At 42.6% G+C, this 21,606-nt stretch overlaps 1 protein-coding gene across 2 annotated transcripts in view; it reads right to left on the bottom strand.

Moving 5' to 3' along the window:
• Positions 1–21,606, bottom strand: part of MAML3 (mastermind like transcriptional coactivator 3) — a 241,262-nt gene that overhangs the window by 148,031 nt on the left and 71,625 nt on the right. The window lies entirely within an intron of this gene.

The following is a 21,606-nucleotide window of genomic DNA, read 5'->3' as shown; positions in this document are numbered from 1 at the left end:
CCTTGCAAAAGAAAAACTGCAGGATCAGAAGCTCTCTCAGTAAAGAAAAATATTTTGTTTAGTCCTTAGTAATGAGGAAGCACGAAGAAAAGAAAAGAAGGAATGTCAGAAAGTATAAAGTCATTAAAAGCAACTAATACGTACAATTTTGTCAAAGCCTACTTCCAGGTCACAAGAAAAATACCATTTTATTTTATCAACAGATTAAAATGAAGGAGACACCGTTTCCAAAGAAGAATCTTACCACCATCTTCAACAGGAAGGAAATTTAAACAAACAAACAAACAAAACCACGCTATAATAATAAAAAGCACCTTTAAAGACAAGTTTTGCCCTTTAATATGCAGACCTGTTACTGCACAGATGGAATTTTTATCATAGAATCATAGAATATGCTGAGTTGGAAGGGACCAACAAGGATTGAGTCCAACTGGCCCTGCACAGGACACCCCCAAGAATCACACCATGTGCCTGAGACTGACAAATCCTTCTTGGACTCTGTCAGGCTTGGTGCTGTGACTACTTCCCTGGCAAGGCTGTTCCAGTGCCCAACCACCCTCTGTGTGAAAAACTTTTTCCTGATATCCAACCTAAACCTCCTCCAACGCAGCTTCAGGCCATTTCCATGAGTCCTGTCGCTGGTCACAAGAGTGAAGAGATCAGTACCTGCCCCTCCTCTTAGCCTCATGAAGATGTTGTAGACCCCAATAAGGTCTCCTCTCAATCTCCTCTTCTCCAGGCTGAACAGATCAAGTGCCCTCAGCTGCTCCTCATATGGCTTCCCCTCAAGGCCCTTCATCATCTTCACTGCCCTCCTTTGTATGCTCTCTAAGAGCTTAATAACTTTCTTATATTGTGGTGCCCAAAACTGCCACAATATTCAAGGTGAGGCCGCCCCAGTACAGAGCAGAGCGGGACAATCCCCTCCCTCGCCCGGCTGGCGATGCTTTGCCTGATGCCCCTCCGGACACAGCTGGCCCTCCTGGCTGCCAGGGCACTGCTGACTCATATTCCACTTGCCACTGACCAGGACCCCCAAGTCCCTTTCTGCAGCGCTGCTCTCCAGCCTCTCATTCCCCAGTCTATACACACAGCCAGGGTTGCCCCATCCAAGGTAGAGAATCTGGCACTTGCCCTTGTTAAACTTCATATGCTTGGTGATTGCCCAGCCCTCTAATTTGTTGAGATCTGGGTACAAAAGGCAGCAGAACCTTCAGGTCTTGATGAATGCCTCAGGTACCAGAGCCTTAGTAGGAGATGCCGTTCATACTGTCTTTCATGCATATAAGTCTTGTCTTTCATATGAAGAAAGGCATGTAAGAGTTATTTGAGTAATTGCAATCCAATTACTGCCTCAGGACAGACCTGCCCGTTTGCAGAAATACATCTGGGAATTTGCATAGATTTCAGACTGAAGGTAACAGAAATCATCTTGTTCAGGTACAGAACAATCCTGCTTCTAACCTACCTGTTTTGTCAGTGAACACAATCAGTGACACCACCACAGATATCCAAGGGTACACTGTGGATACTGCTTGGAGGTGCAGGAAAGGAAAATACAGCGGCAGCACATGGGCTACATGTACCCAGCCTCCCAGTCAAGGCCAAGGAAGAACACTTAAGCACTGTCTCGGTGTGCACTAAGTTGAATATTAATGTTCTAGATGGTTACTGGAACTTTTAGTATTTAAATTGCTTGTTTTTATGTTATAGTGAAGGCCAAGTGACAGAAATAAAACATTACTTCTCTTGGTACTCTCTACTTAAATTGCAGCAATAAATATTTTTAAGAGTAGTGTTGTCAATTCTCAAGCAAAGGTTCATCCCTCTAGATTGTACATCATGCTAGCTTGTTATCTACCATTTCATTATGAGTTTTCATAAATAAACTGGGAGCTACCTCTCTCCTGGGCTGGCTGTTTCCAGAATTTGTTTCCATTAGAATTCCTGCTCTTTTAATCTTCCCACACAAGATAGTGCTTTATTTCTGCTGAAAACAAACTAACTCTATGTCCCTGTCCTGCCTGCCTGTGAGGATCTGTTCAATAGCTATAAGAATCCCACTTCCTTGCATTTCACAAGTTTAAACAAAATGTAAAGAATGTTTCTGGCATACTTAGATAAATGTGAATATTTTCGAAAGTCCCCTTGCCTTTCTCCAAAAGAGAAATAAAAATAATGATAGATTGAAATTACAAATTTCCAATTTTCACATCAAAAGAGAATGAAACCAAACTGATTTCCACCAAGTCTGAGAAAGGACAAAAAAGCAATAGCTGAAAAACACACTTTCCCTGATGTGCTAAGTCTGTGATTACCTAACATGATTTCCCTTTCAAAACTCTCCATTGCTATGAGTCACAAATGTCTTTGATAGTGGTTTGCTGACAGTCTCCCATATGCTGGTTGTCTAAAAAACGCACACAGCTTGTCCAGCAAAGTGCTAAACCTCAGCATTTTGAAACCCTCCAGTTTATCTAGCAATTATAGTTGCTACCAAAAAAAAAAAAAAAAAAAAAAAAAAAAAAAGAAGAAAGAGGCTGCTATTTGTTCAAAAGTATTTATAATCATTTCAGCTATTTCTGAGAGTGAATACAAGAACAGAATGCCCTGGCATATACAGTAACAAAAAGCGAGGGACAGCTCTGTTTTGTGGTTGTTGCATGTGCTGCTGACAAAGGAGATGTTGTTTGTTAACTAAATATATCAAAGATTGATATTGGCCTTTATTTCTGTTTCCTGATTTAACTTTTGTTTCAGAATATCGCTGCTTTGGCTTGCACACTTTGTCTTCCAGTAAATCACAGCATGCACTTGCAAACACAGAGGGAGTCTCCAGCTTTTCCCAGGCACTCAAATAGTGATTAGAAAATCATCCTGTATCATAAACTGCAGGTCTGAACCTGACCAGTGACACACAGGCTGGAGAAAGAAGGCAGCTGAGGGTGAGAAAGGAAGCTGTTGCATGGAGCACAGAAAGATTTATTGTCTATTTAATTACTTTTTTTTCTGTGCTTTGCAGTGGCAGGAGAGACTTTAACTGAAATTATTATCGGCTTGGAGCATGCAGGACTCCATAAACATGCACTTGTCCAAGCAGTGACACAAACTCAGATCACATCGCAGGGACATTTCAGTTTGTGAAGTTTTCCATTAGATGTTGCCTGCTTGTGGCACAAGGCTACAGAACAGCACAGATGCTGTGCTGGCAGTGCTGCAGAACAGCTCAATCCTGTACATACCTCTGCTTCAGCAACACAAGACAAAAATAGATGTAAGTTTTACAACTTGCAAACCCAGCTCCTCATTCTTTTCCTCCAAACCTCTTCCTACACCTTTAGATCTTTCTAAGATGTTTACCCATCTCTCCCACCCCCAAGACCTTGCCTGCAGCATAGCAGTATATGAATTTGCCTGGCAACCTGACATAAATATCCAACCAACCAGCAAACAAAGCCTGGCATGCTCTTAGCTGCAATGTTTCTGTGCACAGACTTACAACAAATCAGAGCTGGCCACCAGGCGAAGAATTAACGCATTTTCTTTAGCTCAATTTATAATCTAAATTTTGAGGGGAGACGCAGACATTTGCCTTCCTTTATTTTACCTGTATGCAATGTTCAGAACTCAGCTCTGGATATCTCTCTCCATCTTTGCTCAGCAAATACAAAGCACTGTATCTGCCCTACTCATTTCTAAACTGGTTAAATAAATACCTCTACTGGGGTGAGGTGAGATAAAGCACAAGGAAAGGTGGGGTGCGAGTGAGCGGAGCTGCGCTTGAAAACACACAGAAATGTTTGACTGACTCAGCCTGGGATCCTGCAGGTGACCAGCAGCCAGCTAATCACTGAAACCCACCACAAGACCTGAGCTGTGCCCAGTGCAAAAGGAATGGCACTGAATGGGATCATTTCAGAAGGAGCACATCACAAAAGGGATCAGTGTGGGGCAGGGATCTGTGCACAACATCATGGACAACCTTCCTCAAGATTTCAGCTAATGCCAGTCTTAATGGAACCACGGGTTGGCTCTGGGGGAGAGAGCATTACCTGCAGCAACTTGTGTCCCAGTTAGTAGCTGGTGGCCTTTCACAGCAGTTCCAGCAGATAATGAGAGCTACACTCTGTACAGAGAGAGGTGCTGCACCCAAGTGCTGCTGTCTTTGTCCCCCTCCCTCTCTGGGACGTGCGATACACAATGAGTGCTTCAGAGATCAGCGTGTCCTCTGCACTTCAAACCAGCAAACTTCAAGGTAAGTACATAACAAGAAATCCCCATCTCATTTCTTTAAACTTATCAATGTGGAAAAAATGAATGAGACCCATATCCTGTATCAACCACGAGCAGAGTTGAAAGGAAGGTAAGATTGCGTGATATTAATAGTTTCATCGTAATTAAACTGTTACATTCCATCCTGCCCCACAAAACAGAGTACTTGGAACACAAAACACAGTACGAAGTCAAGCCAGAAACAAAGTTTCACTCCATCTGTATTTGCCACTGCAAATGCAGCATCATGCACAAAGGTCTGAGTCACTGCTGAGCACATGGGAGTTCATCCCACTGCTTCTCTGCCCTACATACGTGCAGTAAAGAGCCCAGGTAAGAGACCCCCTGGGTGAGAGAAGTAGATGAGGAAGGCTGACATATGTCATGCTTTGACACATCGCAGAAGTACCTTTTACCCTTTGTTTACAAGAAAGTGTTGCCAATGCAAATAATTATCAAAAATAATGCAGTGCGGAAATACTAGAACCTGGTTTGTGTGGGATGGAGGTAAATTTAAATGGCATGCCTTGCAAAAGAGGCCAACAGGCTGTTCCTCATGTACTGTTGTACATACTGGCATGGCTGGAGTGTGAAATGAATGGAAAGCCTTAACCCCTAACATGCTGGTTTTTCCCCGATTCCCTTGCCAACTAAATGGTTAGCAAGAGTGCACATCAGGAGAGAAAGGCCAAGAGAGACAGAGGGGGACAAGTCAAAGGTAAACATATCTCTTACAACTGATACTGCAGACTTGAAAATCCAGAGCACGAAGACAGCTTTGCCCTTCCCCACTACTTAGTTGTGACTTGCAGAGTCAGGTCCTTCCATTTGTGGTTGGTACCACCTAACACTTTGGTGTGGCTAGCTGCACATGAGCGTTGCTACAGCACACACTGCAGGAGGTTTAACACAAGCAAACCTGAATACTTCTGAAACTACCTGACAGTACAACCTTGGGTTAGTCTCTCAGATACTTAGCTTTGCCTATCTGAAAAAAATGAGAGCGAGCTCATTGGCTAAATCAAATGCCTTCGTGCTTTGTCTTTCCCCACAGGAAACAATGGGAGCAGAGTCAGGCTTCAGAAGAGCTGGCAAAGTTTCAACAAAGCAGAGGTAGGCAAAAGCAGAGACTCATCCAGCACCCCCATTTCTAGAGACAGATGAATGCAAATAGGCAACAACCTTTATGGTAAGCCATCTTTCTCTGTCCTCAAGAGCTTTGTTTTACACAGGATGGTGTGTTATACAATATGACTCCTGCTACTCGGGAAGGCACATGCTGAATATTTGGAAGAATCAGTCAGTGTAGCAACTGACATTTGGATTCTTATTTTCATAACCCAAGACATACAAACTTTCTTCCCCGTTTTTATTTGACTTTCTAAAACAAAAGCTTGCATTGAGAGAGACCCTGGAACACTTGGGAAAGAAGCTGGCAACACAGAATAGCCCTGAGGTACAAAAAGGGGGTAGCTTTATTTATTCTTCTAAGAAAAAGAGAGGAAAAGCTAATCCAAACAAACCATATGCATTCTGTCCTGTTGGTCAGGTATGGAGAAATCATGTCAAACACCCAAATTATACAGCATGTCTTTGGAAACCTGAAACACAAGCTACTTTGTCTGATTATTCTCATTTTACAGCTTCAGTGGATAAACTAAAGAAATTAATGCTTCAGGCAGTTACCCAACAAAAATAATTGCCAAGACCCCCATCATTAAAATTATGTTGTGAAACTAGATAAAAGCAAGCCCTGTTTTGATCAGACCCCACATCAATGTAATGCTCACAGTCAGCCTGCACAGTCATGCACTGCGGCCAAGCTCAGGCTTTTCTTTATCACTACTCTGAACTGACGTGACCACACTGTCCTGAGCATGGGCACCATACTGTAAACAAGATGTAACATCTCAGCTGAGGATCTGAATGGGAACACACTACAGAGATAAAATGAGTGAAACCAACAAGTTTTAATCCAGACCTCTACAGAGCTATTTCAAAATGTGCTCTAAAATATTCAAATAAAATTAAAATGTTTATTAACACCATGACAAACAGAAGCACGTGAATTTCATTCTGCTAACTGCAGTAACCCTCTCACTCTACAGACAAAGTTTCTTCCTCCAAATACCTCAAAAACACACTGTTATTCAAACTATTGACCAAGTTCATATTATGGCAGGTACTACTCAGTATTATCTCAGTTCTACTGCAAGGATCTATATCTATATTTTTGAATGTATATGCCTGATCTTTTCCCCTAGAGATAAACAGAAGTGGCACATTGAAAGCATATGCATGAAACACAACATTTTTGAAGTGGCACCAGTGACAGCAGCAGCAGTGCTGGCAGCATGTTAGCATTTGGCTAATTGAGCCATTCAGGTTAATGAGCTTCACAGTTGTGAGGAACAACTTGAAAAAAAATAATTTCTTTAATACCATAAGCATTGAAAGCTTGCTCATCCAGGTTTCCAGAAGCATCCTATTTGTATCAAAGAGGAATGAAGACACAAATCAGGGAGTGAAAAGAGCCCCTCCCACAGCCCCACATACCCCTCAAGAAAACAGGACTCTCCCAGACACCCCCTATTTGAGATGCCAAACTGGAACGCCAAAACAAGCCCCTTACTGACAGCAAATTGTGCAGACTCTCCAGCTCCTTCCTTCCAGTGGAATAATTAACAATGCTGGCAAGTACATTATCATAAACTTCAGCGTTAACACCCCCACTGCAAAGAACAAAGGCGGTTCACATCCCTCCCAAGCTCCTGCTGCAGACTGGGTGCTGATTCTGACAAGTTGCTCTGAGCCAATTTAGATTCCTCTCACATTTGGAAGATGATGTTCATAACCACAAGCTAGAGAGTACTTTTTAAGCAATGCTGGAAAGCACAGAAAACAGCGCTCTGAAAACCTGCAAGCCAGCCCAGATCACCTCCTGATTACACTGTTGAGTTAGCTGTCCTTATGGAGAATTAAAAAAAATCGTTTATAACAATCACACATAGCATCCTTTATCTCAAAGGATCTTGGAGTTCTGCTAGACTGGGGCTGGAACTTGCATGTTTATTACCAGGCACTCTTCCCCTTGGTAGGCCCCCAGACTGAAAGAAGCCAGGTATCTGCAAAAGTAGGTCCTAAACACTTCCATCGAGAAGTTTTTTCCCACCTCTGATAAATGGTCAGCATTTGACAACATGCAGCAACGTTTCAACACTGGGCAAACTTCAGCCCTGGTCAGTGAACCATGGCTGACTGCCACCCTTCGCTAGAGGCAGGCCGCCGGGAGGACTAGGTACGTGACAGCTAACCCTGTGTCAGCTGACCAGCTGGAGCCTGCTCATCACTTTGTTTGTTAGTAAAGTCCACAACTTGAAAATCTAGTGAGGTGCCAAGTTGTTTTGGAGGCTTGCTTTCACACACAAGCAGCAAGAGCACTTTGCTACTCATGTCTGGTGTCTACACAGCTTTCATTTGGATACGACTTCACGGATACAATCCATCCTTAGGGTATTTTGAGATTAATAGAACACACTTAGTAAGATGTGTCCTGCACTACTGTCAAGGCTGCAGGGACTACAGATCAGAAAGGATACACAAGCAGTCTCTGGTATTTCTGAGAACAGACCTCAGGTTACTACATGTGGGATTTAATTACAAACTCCAACTGGTCTGAGTGCAATCCTAACCCAACCATAGCCCTTTTGCATGCGCCAAACTTCTACTCCATGAAGGTGGAGGTTTACAACAGAAGAATAATTTCTATAAGGGGCCTTGGGGATGGGCCTCTGTTGGCTTTTCTCTTGCTGGTCTGGCCCATAGCCAGGACAACATCTCTGATTGTGAAGTTGGCACTTGGTTTCTTTTGGGATAGTTAAGCAGGGAAGAGAGAACCACTGCTTTGTATTTTTAATGAATTCTACTGAGCAAGACTGGATTTCTAGTGAAAAGCCAAGACATGTGCAGCACCAGAGAGGTATATTTTTTAATGTGTTGAAACAAGTAAATAGAAAAAAACAATCCATGGTGCTTCACTACAGATACTTTATGTTTCTGTGGTTGTCAATTTATTCAGCAAAGTTCTCTTTCAAACTGCTGTCACAAACTCTCCAAGTGTAACAACAAAAGCTGACATTTCTAGGAGGTAAATGATGTCAAAGTGCAGCAACCTTATCCACGAGGTAACAAAACAAAGGAGAAGATTATCATTCACTGGGAAAATGAATGGCCTGTAAATAAACAACTGCACTGTAAAAGTAAACCAAACAATTCCAAACAAATCAAAGCAGGTCATCCCTTACCTCTTCTGTCCCTTCCCAGCACCTCTGGTCACTAGCGCCTGGGATGAACTGTGGCACAGGGAGTTCTCACTTTAACTGGTATTTAGTACATAGAGTCTTTGTGTTTGGCAGCACACTCTGCTTACATAGAACAACACTCAAGAGCTGGGAAATCTAGTGTTTCTGCATCTTTTACAGAAAAAGAAAGTCTCCCTCACAGAAAGCAGATGTGTTTTTCACCTGACCTTTGTCAGCTGAGGATGCTGCACTACATTTGGACAGCAAGTAGTAACAGTGGATATGACCTGCCTTGTTTGTTCAATGTTAAGAATTAACAAGGCCTGTGCTATCTCAGCCATGGCCACATTGCACTAGGCAAGATGAGCCAGCATAAGCAGCTTTATACAAACACCAGCCCAACCTCTGCCTCTGAGAAGGACAGTGCATCCCAGGAACAGGGAAAAGAAACCAAAGTTATATTCATGTTGCTCAGAAGAACCAAGCTGTAGAATAAAGGATGGGGGGCGGGGAGATACAAATCTATGTTTGTAGAAAACTCAGCTGTTTGTCAGTCACAGAATGCTTATTTTCATCTTCAAGAAATACAGATTTCATCTTTGGAGGTGACTTCTGGATTTCTCTCACAAATAAATAACTACTACTCAGCAGACAAAAAAAACAATAATCCTCAGACTCCAGTCTGTAGGGATTCATCTTTTCAGTTTCTTATACACAGTGGAAATGTACATCTTGTTATCTGCTGTCGAGGAGAGGGAAAGCCAGCAAAAGTTTTATTGCAGCACATTCTCAGGATTCTAAACATACCATATCACATACACGCTGTAATGAGTTTTATTTTAACTGCTTTTGGAGACCTCTTTAGTGGACACTGAAATCCAATAACCAGCTCTGCTCATGGAATGAAAGGAAGTATAACAACATACATAAAAGGTCTGTCATTATGTTACAGAGGGCCTTTGCACGTAACCCGAGCAGGAGGGACGCGATGGATATCGCATGGAAGCATTCTCCATCTTGTATCTTTAAAAACAACAAACAAACACTCAAAAAACCCACCCTAAAACTCCCAAGATACACACATCATGGCCCCATCACTTGTATGCATACATCCTTCATCAGGGGTATACAGAAGTGCCATGGTCAGAAGCTGGCAAGTCACACAGCTGCACTAAGGTAGCTTCTCACCCTGCAACACTACAAAATCCTTTTGGGCAGGCATCTGCCTCTCGAATATACGTTTTTCCTCCTTCTTAAAATACTCTATTCTACCCTCCTTTCCCACCTATAACCTCTCTTTGACAATTTTGGTCTGGGGAACTGATGCATTAGGAAAACAATTCAGCTTGGTCTGAAGCAAAGAGAAGGGGATATTCTTCACATCTTGAGGAAACCAAGTCATGCTTTCTGTATCAGGTAAGCACATATGTACTTGGGTCTCAAATGCTGACCTGTCTCCCAACTTCATTTTTTCCACCCTACCATAAATGAACTATCTACCCATTGAGAAAAGCTATAGTGACCTCTCTCTCTCCTCACCCTTTTTTGCCCCTGCTTTCAAAAGTTAATTCAGCTTCAATCACACGTTCAGTGATGACAGTGGAAATTTTCTTTTCCACTTACTTCTATGAGAGCATAAAGAGGTTGCACCAGAGGCCTGATCCTGGCTTATCCACACACAGAGTTACTAAGCAATAAACCTGAAGATGAAACCAATCAAAATAAAAAAACCAAAAAGATATCACAGAAAACAGCTCAAATACTATTTATTGTAAGTTTTTCTTTGCAATTTTTTAATTAAGAAGAATAAATATTTTAGAACTTCCTTTTCCCCCTTTCATAAGATCTGCTACACACAAAACACTGCTTTTACTGACTGCCCTGAGCCTGTCTCATTCTCTGTGTTGGTCCATGTTCAATATTTCACTAAGAGACCTCTAAGCTGGCGCTTGGCATTGGCAGCTCCAAGAGGTTACTAGTTTTGCAGTTCAAAGGAAAGAATCTAAGCCACTGCCAATATTCGGAAACATTCCCCACCAATGACAGGGAAGAGCAAAAGTCACATTAACAAATGCTTTCAACATCAAAAAAATGAAAATGCATTGCTGTTATGTCGCATGTACTTTGTCCCTACTTCTGAAGATTTTTCCTCCTCCTTACAGACATAAAAGGGGAAGCCATTGCCATGAAGAGTGCATTGTTATACTCAGATTCCACCTGCAATCATTTCAGTATGAACAAATGTTCATTTCCAGCCATTATCAGCTTGTTCCATTCTGTCCTTCAGTTTAATGTTTGGATGCTGTTTCCATTTGTTCAGATAAAACAAAAATCATGTAACAACCACTCGCATCTTACCTTGCCTATGCACAAGTACACAAAATGAAAGATGCTGGGGGGGGTGTGTGTGTGTGACGATTTTGTAAGATAAAAGACCAGTAAATGGCAACACAGTCCTCAATCAGAATTTGTTGGGAGTAAAGAAACATTTTGGGAGGCAGAAGTCCCTAGAAATATTTTATGAATGCTTATGCAGTATTGGTACTATGGTTTATGGCTACGCGGCCATAAATTCATTGCCTGAGAGATATTAAAAGAACTTCCTTGGTAGAAATTAAAGCAAATGAAAAGACACATCAGCTACCCCTAAACCACCAGGAAAACACTAACAAAATCTTCAGATATTATAGGCCCAGACAGCCCTTTAGGCAATGCTGGTAACAGCACACAAAGCAATCTTTTCCAGTCGTTCCTCAGCTGTATCCTGCCTTCCTCCTTCAGTATGTTCCCTTGGTACACAAAGCTCTCAGACCAATATTCATTTACCCTTGCTTTGCAAGTGCAAAGAACTTGGAGTTTACTCATGTCTAGGCAGAACTTATACATGGAAAGTCATCTGCCTGAAGAGGTTCACTGCACTGCTGTACCCATAGTTTTTCATTCCTAGTTCCTCCTCCTTCCCTGGACTTCATTAGTACTTAAGTGTACATGATGCAATTATCCTTTTATTCCTTGTCTCTCGTGCCATTTATCACCTCTCTCTTCACCACTGAGATTTGCTACACTGATTTTACTAATCTGTGACACACTGCATTGCCTCCCCTACCCTTTATTTTCTCTCTCTCTCTCTCCAGGCTTCACCTCCTCCCGCTGTTCACCATAAGTGAGGAGCCCCTCCTCCAGCTGCACTTCCACCCACCCACCACCCTCTCACCAGGCAGTCAGTGCGTGTCTTTCCCAGCCTGTTACAACTCCTATTGTTTGTGTACACCTGTTCCATTTAGCCTCTACATGTTTGTGACACCCACCCAGGGCATGAAACCATAAAAGTGTGGCAAAACATGTCCCTGGGAATGCTCTTGGTCAGCAGCAGGGAAGGCTAAAAAAAAAATGCTTTAGAAGCAAAAATATGTAGGAAAGGGAAAAACTAGAGAAAATGAGAGAATTGCTCGTTATTACATTAGCAAATCTAAACTATTTATAAGCACTACATCTATCTATCAGTTCAATTACACACTTCTAAATGAGGCTGAAGCAAGATATCCATAATTATTACTGAAATGCCATTTTTACATTAGCCCAACAGTTGTGCATGTTCCTCACAAAATGCAATAAGCAAAGCTGCCAATTTATTTTTTCTGTAAACTACAGATAAATTAATCTAAATACCTCTTTTGCAATAGATTTGATTTTTAACCCAGAATTTCTATTGCCTTTGAACAGCATAAGCTGCACAAAGAATCCTTTTCCCTTCTATCTCCTCTTTTAGGGAGCTTTTTCCTCCCCCATTCTGTTTAGTCTATGGATGCTCAGAGGAAGCAGTGACATTACAAAGGCTTGTTTAACTTGCTTGGTAAGACTGTTGTTTCTTACACCTCTTCCCCCCTTTTCTTCCATTTGTCCTTTTGTGAAGTTCTTTTTGACAGCTCCCAATGCTATCTGCTCCACCTTGCCTTTTGCTTCCTTAGCAGAGAGGAACCCGGGAGGTGATGTTTGCAGCCCAGGGATATACATCTTTCATTTGGAGAGAGAGGAGCAGAGACTGCCCAGTTCCTGCATGTCACCAGCCCCAGAGCTGAACTTTGTCATGCTACATGTTTGTGGGCTCACCCCAAGTCAGCATAAGGTCTGGGGATCACCATATTGTGCTCTTTTGCCCCTCAGTTCTTCCATCTGCACCTTCTTTTTGCCCAGGTAGTTGCTATCCTGCGCATTCTTTCTCTCCCTTGCTAGTATGACCAGCTTTGTTTCCAGGCTTCCTTTTCTCTCTCATCACTGCTGCAAACACTTTTCCATTCCCATAAAAGCACGAAGGAGTTTGTTACAAACCACAAAACTTTGTCTTCAGATTTCATGGAGATGGAAATCAAGGCATAAGGTGTATGAAGAAAAGCATGTGGATGTTGTTTACCTAGACTTTAGTAAAGCCTTTGACTCTGTTTCCCACAGTATTCTCCCAGAGAAACTGGTTGATCATGGCTTGGACAGGTGTACTCTGGGTGATCAAGACCAAAGTGTGGTGGTGAATGGACTTAAATCCAGCTGGCAGCCTGTAACTAGTGGGGTTCCCCCAGGCTCCGTGTTTGGGCCAGTTTAATATCTTTATCAACAATCTAGAAGAAGGGATCAAGAGCACCCTCAGTCAGTTTGCAGACAACACCAGCTTGGATGGGAGTGTTAATCTGATGGAGGGTAGGAAGGCTCTGCAGAGAGATGTGGATTGATAAGCTACGGCCAATTGTATGAGGTTCAACAAGGCCAAGTGCCGGGTCCTGCCCTCGGATCACAACAACCCCCTGCAGCACTCAGGCTTGGGGAAGAGAGGCTGGAAAGGGGCCTGGCAGAAAAGGACCTGGGGCGCTGGTCAACAGCCAGCTGAACATCAGCCAGCAGAGTACTCAGCTGGACAAGAAAGCTGATGGCATCCTGGCCTGTGTCAGAAATAGTGCAGCCAGCAGGACTAAGGCAATGATCATCCCCCTGGACTCAGCACTGGTGAGGCTGCATCCCAAATCCTCTTTTCAGTTTAAACCCTTCACTATAAGAAGGACACTGAGAGACTGGAGAACATCCAAAGAAAGGCAATGGAGTTGGTAAAGGGTCTGAAGCAAAAGTTCTATGAGGAGCAGCCAAGGGAGCTGGGGTTGTTTAGCCTGGAGTAAAAGGAGGCTCAGGGGAGACCTTATTGCTCCCTAGAACTACCTGAAAGGAGGTTGTAGCCAGGTTGGGGTTGGTCTGTTCTCCCAATTAACATGCAACAGGAAAGAGCCTCAAGTTGTGCCTGGGGAGGTTTAAATTGGGTGTTAGGAAAAATTTCTTCTCTGAAAGGGTGGCCAGGCATTCGAACAGGCTGCCCAGGAAAGTGGTGGAATCACCATCTCTGGAGGTATTTAAAAGACATGTAGATGTGGCACCTGGGACCTGGTTTAGTGGTGGACTTGGCAGTGCTGGGTTAACGGCTGGACTCGATGATCTCAGAGGTCTGAGCAGGCCTGAGCACAGATCCTTAGAGCTGCTGATTTGGTACTGTATATTTCAGTTTACAAGAGAGGTAAACTGTGGTCTAAATATTCTCTCTCACCACATATAATTTCCCTGCCTGTGCAGAGAAAGGTTTAAGCCATGCACAAAATAAAATCTATTCTAGGAGAAACTTTTTTTTTTTTTCTCAAATTAAACTGTTACAGCAGCAGAAGTTGTTTGAAATGGTTGGGCAGAATCTCTGAGTGACACTCTCTGCTATCGAACACTTATTTTCCATCACTCGCCACACAAAGAATGACAACAAGTCCTTATATCAGATGACAACTTTTTACCCCAAAAGATATTAAAACAAATTATAAAAATTGATGGTTACATCATAAGCCCTGCTTTCCTTTCAACTTCGTCCCTTGGCCTTGTACTTCAAAACCAGCTTTGAAGATCTACTGTGATTTTTGCACTTTTGCCAAGATCATGCTCAAGTCTTGACTCTGACCTGGCTTTTAGGGCTTTGTTTGTTCCACTGTAACCACAAACGCTTTTAATACCCCCTTTGCATCCACTTTGAGCTGTGTATGCTGCTTTAACTCTATTGAGCTATCAGGCTGTATTGTTAGAGGCCTGCCCATCTTACAACTCTGTCCTAATTTTGTATTTACCTACTGACAATTCTGCCTGGTCAAAAAAATCCTTCTTTCAATTCTTAACAGCACATTTCACTTGGTGTCTTATAACTGGAAAAGTCTTTGCAAGTAAGGCACCTGGTCACCCTTTCCCTGCCTTGTTCAGGTGCCATCATACACCCACTTCAACCCATCATAGCACCATGTAGTGACAAGTATAGCAAGAGTCTGAATTTGTTTTCTGCTAGATGAGCCCCACAAGCCCATTCATTACATGGCTGTAGGAAATCTGGTGCTGACACAAGAAGGCAGTGGGAACAAGTGTCCAAAAGTGGGACGTCCACTATTGACAGCTGTGCAGATCCATACTAGATGAAAGTGAAACAGCAACTGCTGTCAGAAGCCCATGGAACTTGCCTTGTAGTTAAGAGCACTGTTGAGAATTTGTACTAGAGAAGAGGAGAGCAAACTCTGGCTGCAAACACGAAGGGAGGATAATTTAATTCTTACATAAATATTCTGAAAGAGATAATTATTTTAAAGTAATTTTCAGTGCTAGTATGTTTTAGCTCTCTTCATGCCTACTTCTACTGTGTCTTTTTTCACCTGATAGGACTAAATAACCAAGGAGGATATTTGCTCATTCTGAGATTACCAAAGACCTGAGCTGTGCATCCCAAGGACAAGCATTTTCACATTATTCCAGAACGTTATGGTATGGCCCTGGCAAGTCCTACAGACTTCAGTTTATGTAACTATATCAAAAAATCAATCATCAACATATTTATTTTAAAGTGAAAACTAGACCCAGTACAAGCTAGACACAGTGAAATAGATGGCAGAGTTCATGGGACTGAATCAGAGCCCAAATGTCTCAAAGAGGACATCATTACCTGTTCCACTAATTACAATTTTTTAATTAACAGTGGCAGAAAATACACATAACTAACACTTGCAAGACACACACACACACAAAGTGAAAGATATTATATTTGCATTAGGGCAAGCAGAGAGTGTGTAGCGAAAAGTAACCTCAGCCTCAGCTGAGTTCCATCAGAGGTCCTCATCAAAATGATTACTTCAGAAATGTAGAACAATGAAGTATAAGACCACTATTGAGTCAATACCTACTATGTGAACTGAGATGGATAAAATGCTAAAAGAATTTGAAGGGAGCATCATCCTGACATTTGGGCAGTTGGCACTTCAGGATCTCCCAGAAGATTTAAGGCAAGAAATCTTGAGTAATTGTTCACAAGCAGCATAGTCCTATGCACAATCAAGGGCTGCATGTGCTGGAATCCAGGCAGGGTGGACAGAAACTCACAATCAAATTTTTAAAATAAAATTCAATTTTTTAAGAAAAAGGTTGGGGTGGCACATCCAGAACAATGAGAAGCAGATGTTCACACTGAATAAAACCTCACTTCAGCTGGTTATGGCCAGCATTTGGAAAATCACACATTATTAGCAGGTGAAAGAAACAAATGTATACTTCTTTGCTGACTGTAATTTCAACCTTGGCCCAAACTGTCCTTCTCCTTACCCAGGAGTGCACTTACTGCATCTTGGGTCGCATCTCTCTATAAAATACAGCTTTTAAGAGACAGCTCGTTTCTTTACCTGTAGGGAATGCCTGGGAAGTCTTTTCATTAAAATGCTAATAGAACCATAAAGTTTAACACCAAATTTCCCCCACTTGAGCTTGAAAGCAAATGCTTTGGTCTAATTCTGATCAGAACACTGTCTATTTTTTCATTAAAGTTTTATTCTGATGTATTCATTATTGAGGAGCCTATGAGGAGCTGCATTATATTCAAGAATGAACTGAAATGAACTTTGAAGCATGAAACAAAGCCCATCTATGCAAGGGAGCAAACTGCGTAAGGAATTAAGAGATGAGACTTGCTGCATTTCTAAGTGGTTTGTCACTGTAATATACCAGTACTTTCTTGTTCTTGGGGCTACTAACTGCACTTATCCCTTTGGTCCACTTTATTTGGTGTATTCATTAAATAACAAAACATCAGCATTTAGTATGCACATTCATGATGTTTCCTAGGCTGGCTCTCAATTCATCTACATACTAATGCAAGAGGACACATTCTGCAATACAAACAAGCCCTTGTGTCATGATGAGTTACATGTTCTCTGGCTTTTCCCAGTGTGTAGGAGTGTGCAGAGTCTCTACAAAGCTACTGCTACCCAAAAAACTGGGCGAGAATGCTTCCAGCTTCCAGCCTCCTGTCAGTCAATAAGAGGCGAGGATGAAAGAAATGCTTAGCTTAAAACTTGTCTTTCTCAAAATAGCTGTAGGATCAGCAGCGCCCAGTCCTTCTTTTACTTCACTACTGCAGTGGCCCAAAGATATAATTTGTGGGCCAGCCCTGCAGAGCTAAAGTACATGATGAGATTTAAAGACAATTCAATGCCCCAACACATTTTCCCTTAGCTCCACTCAGCCCTCTTGGAGTGCTCTTTAAGAGCATTGGCTTATACACTCTTGATAACAAAACACTTAGAGAAGCCGCAGTCCATGCTCTTGCATGCACACAGTCACATGGTTTTCTCACGGTAACGCTTTTCCTCTGCCCTTTTTCCCATTGCCCTTTTCTCCTCATCCATTTGGATTACAGCCTCCATGGGACAGAGCCCAAACTCTCTACCTGACATCCTCTGCGGGGCCCCTCGAGCAAGCAGGAAGAACATTCAGTAAAGTTAAGAAGAAAAAAAAGAGAACACAGCACACGCACACTTTCCATTTTGTATCTGAAAAGGAATCTACATTTTCCCGTGTCACCTGCCCTTATTTGAGAAATTTCTTTTCTTCTGGTTCTCATTATGGTTTTAATGAAGCAAGGAAAGCTGATTTAAAATGACTCTACTACAAATGAGCTGACTTTAAAAAAAAAGGAATGCATTACCAGAGGTGAGGTTTCTAGCCAACTCTCTAAGGGCGTGTTTTTTACAGAGTCCATGGGGAGCACAGCATCAGGGAGGCAGATCTCTGCTTCCAGGAGACACCTGAACAACAAAAAGGGGCCAACAGGGCTACCTCACTTCTGCTGCACTGGAGGAAGAGAGCAGCTCTGCACAGTGCCAGCTCAAGGACTGCAGGGCTGGGGCAACAGTGCCAAGGCAGGAGAGGATGGGAATGGGATGAGAAGAAGAAAGTGACCCTGCATGGCTGCTACTCCCACACAGGAACATTGGCTTTCCAGCCATCTTCTGTCCTGGTCATTGATTCTTGCCAGTCCTCGTGTTCTCCTCAGCCTTCTTCATCAAATTTCAATTGCATGGCATCCCTCTCCTTCCCCTTATCCATTTGGTACTTGGTCAGCTAACACCAGGATTCCTAGACAAAGAGCAGCAGTGCCACAGGCTCTGGGTGCTGAGGAGCATGGGCTGGCCACAAGGCAGACAGGACAGGCTCCAGAGCCCACACTGGCTTCCCAGGCTGATAGAGAAGGAATTTCAGCTTTGCCACTGATGTTGAAAAAATAGAGAATGTTCCCAAAGCACTGGAAGCTAGGCCTGAGAGAGAACTGTACACCATGCTCTCCCTTACTCCAGAAATCTGCCTTTGCATTTCAAGCAAAGATCTCAAAAATTAAAGGCTAACTACAAAGAATAGAGCCAAACAACTTTCCATCTCAATTGCTGCACAAACATTCCTTCAAAACTGCTGGAGCTACATGAAAGGAAAATAAGCACAAAAAGAATTTGAATAATGCCTATGTCTAAGGGTTACTATCTAAATACCACATACCCCAGCACTTATGAATCACAAGGTTCATTCAGGTATAAATCTCTCCAGCATACTGTCTGTTAACACCTCATGATGCCTTCATTTGTTTTTAGTCCTCCACACCCACTTAAGGTCACTTAATGTAAAAGCACTAACACCACAACTGCAAAAATCAGTAGAGGGTTTGCCTGACTCACAGAAATTTCAAGGTGTTCTGAATTGTGCTTTTACCAAAACACCCCAAATCCAAACCCAAAACCATTTAATAGCTTAACAAAGTCTCAGCTAGCACTGACTAGACATAATCTTACAAAGGTCTTTTGTCTCTGCCCGAAATCTTCAGGTATAGAGCACTCTTTGCTGTGATAATTGGTTTGGCTGTCCATTCCACCCATCAGGTGATGGAAAATATCCATCAGACTAAATGCAATGTGAGAGAATTCTCTTTAGCCAATTAGTTGGTAATGAGAACATTAGCCACAGTATCTTCTGCAGAGGGCACCTTAGCAATTCCAGCGAAGCCCACAAAGATGACAGTTCTATCTGTGTGATTAATAGCAAGCCTGTGACACTATAGGAATTCTACACAGTTGTGTAAAATCGGGGAGGAATGATCCACTTTATGCTGTTAAATATTTTAAGAGCCACAGATGATTTTATATTACATTCTAATACATACACTTATTTTGTGTCTTGCAATTAACTCTTCTGCACCAAGAATAGTTTTTAAAGCATTTGGAGTTCTCCAGCCAAGAGGGATTGAATAAATTCACGCAGCAGTTACAGAACAGTAAGATTCTTCCTTCTACAGTGCAGGTTTAAACATCAGGAGGGCAAAAGTAAGCCTGTTTCTCCACTTTCACCTTAAGCATATTCTTCTGGCTCTCTAGAAAGTGGCTTAACTTCCAACCTGGCAGGTCAGACACAACCACCTGTGTAACGTGCAAGGCAAGGGGAAGTCAATATTTGTTCTTCACAAAGGGACTTTTGGGACAGAGAGTACTTTCCTTGTGAACTCACACGCACACATGCAAAGGCACACTCAGATGTTCTCTGATCTCGGTGGGATCACACCCCAAACTCCATACCAGCCTAAAGCAAAGGGGCAACCGTGTACTCTCAGCTGGATGGTGGCACCGGCAAGGAGGGGATTCGAGCACCACTGCACCCAGAACTGTACCTCCAGTCACTGTGCTGTCCCTAAAACACCCTGAGGGCACTGCTACATGCCAACACCTTGGGCTGACTGACTAAAAGATCCAATGGGGAGTTTTAGACCCCATGTCTCAATTACTGGATTGGGCAACACAGAAAGAAAAAAAAAACTATACTGACACGTGAATTGATTCAGCTACACCAGTGAAAAGTCTTTAAATGGGCACACTGCAAGGCTACAGTCCAGATTAGCCTAATTGGGGTTAATTGCCAAAGGAAATAAACAATTTGAGTTTCCTGTTGTGCCAGAAGGGTGCTTGTAAGAGAAGTCTACAATGGGGCAACTATTGATACATCAATTCATTTACACTGCAAGCTTGCCTAACACAGTCTGAGTGAGCTGTGTTGGGGCAGAAAAGGAGGGGAAAGGCAAAGTGGATTAGTGAATGGTGCAGTTATGGGAAGTGACAGAGCAATCAATAAACTCCAGGTTCAGAGGATAAATTGAACTGACAAAAGTCAGCCTTAGTTTGCATACCAAAATTTCACTTGTATAAATCCTCTGTAGAGAAAGATGGAATAACGAAACAAGTAGGATAATCTGAACCTATTTTTCTTCTCCAGCTACTCTTTCAAAGTGTCATTTCTTCATCAGTCCAGTCTTTCCTCTAATTGGAGCTTTGTTAAGCTTGGGACACACGGCAAATTTCAGATGGAATATATTAAAAAGTGCGTAGATACCATGGTGATAGGCACATTGAGAACACCACACAACACTATAGCTGAGATAGACAAATGCATTTGTACACAGTGAATTTTGTACAAGAGAACTAAAATAAATCTGCAAAACTGTGTGTGTGTGGGGGAGAAACACAACAGCCTTCAAGGGAATTTTACAAATGCAGTAGACAATATAATGCAAACTCACACCTTTGTTGAGTGAAGAAGCCAAAGTAGTATAGAACATTCTCACACAGCATTATACAGAGATCTCAGCAACCTAAAGCAGGCAGAAACAGCCTTTCAGAAGCACATGGACTTTGCTGTGTGAGCCCTACACAGACAGTAGGTCTTTGGTGCAGGGGGATAGGGAAGACACCCAGGGCAGGACTGAATCTCACCCTGAAGGGCAGTAGGTACAGATGCCCCCTCTGTACCAGTTCACCCAGCACCATCCTGGCAGGGGCAGCAAGGAATGGGCAGGAGCAGCCAGAGGAGGGACACAGCTGCATGTAGTCCAGGCAAGCTGAGTTGTTTAGTTTTCTTGAAGCCTATGGATCAGAGCAATTTTTTTATTGAGTGCACTTCCGTGCTTTTATGTAAATTTTTTTTTTTTTACGTAAGGACAGTTAATATCTGGTGATATTGCAAAGGGAGTTGTTCAAAACTGGAAATTAAATTCGATTGATTGCAGATTGACAATGTGTCATCTGTTAATTAAAGGTGACAGCTGTAACATTATATTTCATTGTACAATGCAAAATTATTGACTGTGGCAAGCTCTTAGGAGTTTTATCACTCTTTTACAGTCATCACCGGGGCTAAAGAGGCAAGCACAGTATTAGCTCTAAAAAGGACTAAACAAGTTTGCCAAATTCTCACAAAGAGATGGGTTCTGTTGGCTTGAAAGGACAAGTATCACGCCTGTGCTTGGTGGGACAGCGGGAGTCGTGACATGCCAAGGCAAACGACACGAGTGATTCACGTGGTACCTGACTGTAAGCAAAGCAACCTCTGGTTTCAAGGAACACCCAGAGAAGCACTGCTGACCCTATGTTAAACTACTGCATCACACAGATTTGTTCAAATTTCAGGCTTCTCTTCCCTTCCCTAGCAGACATAAGAACAATCTTTATGCTCAAATCCCTGCCTAGACATCGACATCCTCACTGAACACCACCCTGCCTCCAGTTCCCCACTGCAGGCAGAGGTGCCAAAAGGCAGAGCCAACTCCAGCACCACGGGCAAAGCTCAGCCTTCCTTTGGCTGAACCTACATGTTTTATTCCGTTACCTACAACCTGTGG

This window comes from Myiozetetes cayanensis, unplaced genomic scaffold (assembly GCF_022539395.1).
Source record: "Myiozetetes cayanensis isolate MyiCay16 unplaced genomic scaffold, myiCay2020 scf24, whole genome shotgun sequence".
Taxonomy (NCBI): Eukaryota; Metazoa; Chordata; class Aves; order Passeriformes; family Tyrannidae; genus Myiozetetes; species Myiozetetes cayanensis.
Note: the sequence above shows the minus strand (reverse complement) of the source record. Positions and strands in the feature narration are given on the sequence as shown.